The following is a 3137-nucleotide window of genomic DNA, read 5'->3' on the forward strand; positions in this document are numbered from 1 at the left end:
CGCTAAAAAGAGTATCTAACTCTATTTCTTGTATGCAAAACCCTTTTACAATGTCAGTAAATTGAGAAAAGGGAGTTGTAAGTTATAGACAAAAGCCATTCGAATATTAAAATTTATTGTTCTTAAACTGAAAGTTATTTTCAAGATAACTAACACTCGACAAAAATTTCAGCCTTCTTTTAAAATAATTTAAGCTCCATCATAATATCGCAACTGGTACGTAACGACCCGGCCATATGCCCATAAAACGATTGATCTTTTTAACCGACTTCTAAAAAAGGAGGAAATTATCAGTTCATCGGAATATTTTTTATTTTTTTTGTATGTATGTTACAAAAAGGAGGAAATTATCAGTTCATCGGAATATTTTTTATTTTACAACGCTTTTATCAACTTGCAATGTTGTGTTCCAGAAACTTTCAATGTTGCGTGTCCGACACCATAAAGCAAAGCTTTGAAAAGCTCCTATAAAAAAGCATAGTGAATAGGGCGAGGTAGATGACATCTAGATGTCGCCCTATGTACTACGTTTGCTACACCGGAAATAGANGACAGGACTAAAAAGTAGAAATTAATTAATTCATTATTATTAATCATAATCATCATATTAATTAATTTCATTTAATTAATTGGTGCTCGTTTGTATGTACATACATATGTAAATGCATGTGTGTGCACCTTTCTATTAATATCGTTGAATTATTTTAATATCTATTGCAAAATTTTATTCAGACAGGACTAAAAAGTAGAAAATAAATAATATAAAAAAAACTTTTTAATATACAACGCTTTTATAAATGGACTAAAAAGTAGAAAATAATACTTCTCAGTCCCATAGAATTTGTTTTGATAACTTTTGATTTTGAAATTTTAGCAAAAGTCATTATAAACAATTTATGAAATTGAAAATGAAAAGCGTGGGGCGCATGTAATACACTTGAATTGATATGAAAAGTAATATATGAATGTATGTATGTGGGTATATGAATAACGACCGCTTAAAATCGATTTCAAAGTTCTACTTTCGCTGTAGAAATTTTAGGTCTACGTTATGTAGTTTGACTATTGTCAATTAAATCGAATGCTTTGTATTGCATGCGCTCCACGTTTTTCATTTTCAATTTCATAGATTGTTTATAATGACTTTTGCTAAAATTTCAAAATCAAAAGTTATCAAAACAAATTCTATGGGACTGAGAAGTATTATTTTCTACTTTTTAGTCCATTTATAAAAGCGTTGTATATTAAAAAGTTTTTTTTATATTATTTATTTTTTGTATGTATGTTACCGCATAACTTTGGACCACGTCAACTGATTTCGATAATTTTTTTTGCATCGGAAAGGTAGTGTCTCAGTGTCATACTAATCTGGTTTAGATCCGATCATTGGATCATGAAATATATTATGTATATATATATATATATTATATAAGAATTGAAGTAGGTTTTTCTTTGCTAAAAATTACTTATTTTTGTGTTAATTTAATGGGCGTATCAAATATTATCTAAAACATTTCAACTATAGTTGAATTATTTTCTTCTTTTTTGTTACAGTACAGCTTAAGGAAGTTCCAACGTTATGTAAAAACCTTAAGAAAATGCTAAAGTATTTTGTTTCAATTGAAAATTCAGTACAAATCAGTAAAGAATTTTAAAATTTAAGCACATTAGCGTACTGATTGAAGAAATGAATAAAATCAGTACAAGAGTTGAAAAATCAGTACTGTACTGATAAAGTCAGTACGTCTGGCAACCGAAACATGATTTATTCATGCCCTGTTTTATTTGACTTCGACAGTTTAATACAGCAAAGTACACAGAATATTATAACTTTTATTTGGGTATATTGTAAACCCTTAAAGCATGTACGTATTAAATTATACCACCAGACCTGTTAAATAATGATTAATATTCATAATGATTATTAATTAAAGAATGTTTTTTTGTTTGATAAGCATTTAATGATTAAATACCGATATTAGCAACTTTTTAGTGATTAATAATTAATTACTTAAAAACAGTTTTAATTAATTAATTAATTTTAATTACATTATTATTTTGTTATTTCTGATAAATTTCAATTATTTTAGACTTTTTTAATTACGCGATTAATATAATTATTTGCTTAATTTCTATTATCAATCAACAAGCCTATAGACAAAAAGTTAAGAATATTTAATAACTGCTTAAATTATTTATTTATTTTATTCTTATCCAAATCTCAAATTTTAAACATTAATTATTACTTTTATAAAATTTTAAAAAGAATAGACTGAAATGTGCAAAGTTAATGAGTTTAATTTATTTTAATGAAAACTTTTAGTTTTATTTTAGTTTACTCAAAATTGAACTAAAGTACTAATTTTATTTTTAACATAATGTTTTCTTTTGCAGGTTCAATATTATTAAAAAAGATAAAAATATAGTATTTATTGTACCTGAAAGCTTTTACTTTTAATAACATTTAATGAAAAATGCATTTAAATTTATGTTCGAAAGTTTGAAATATTCATGTATTTATTTTTGCTTGTAATTAATATTAAACAAATTTAACACTAATTATTAGCAAATCTAAGGCTGCTAAATAAAAAATACATATATTAAAGTGTACTTAATCAAAAGTTTTTTATTTATATTCATGAATTCATTTTATTTTTGTACTCCCAAAGTAGTGGTTTCGGTCCAAAATTAGACTAGTATTTTTCTGTCTATTTTGAACTAGCATGTGACTGGTATATTTGTGACCGAAATCTGACAATTGCAATCTCGTGGGACAACCCCATGTTAAAAATACCAGTTGACTGCATGGAAAAAAGATAGTTGGCTGATTAGTTGGGCAACCGGTTCATATTAGTTGTGAGGTCGTTTACAACTAGTACATTTGACTAACTACAGGGACATTATTACACTAAAATTGAATGGGCTATAAGCTTCTGAGCTTCTGAGAAAAAAGTTTGAAATTTTGATGAAAATTTTATGAATTTTTTTTTTCAGTGTTCTACAAATTTTTAAGCTTAGGTTCAAGGGCTGTTTGCAACTCTCAAGAAAAATCACAAGAAATATTTTTCATTATTTCTCTTGGTTGAAAAAGTACCTTGCTTTTAGTCCTGTTTCAGCTCTCAGGGCAAAAGAAAAAT

The sequence above is a fragment of the Rhagoletis zephyria genome, unplaced genomic scaffold, assembly GCF_001687245.7.
Source record: "Rhagoletis zephyria isolate East Lansing unplaced genomic scaffold, Rhagoletis_zephyria_1.1 Rzeph_scaffold_00205, whole genome shotgun sequence".
NCBI classification, from domain to species: Eukaryota; Metazoa; Arthropoda; class Insecta; order Diptera; family Tephritidae; genus Rhagoletis; species Rhagoletis zephyria.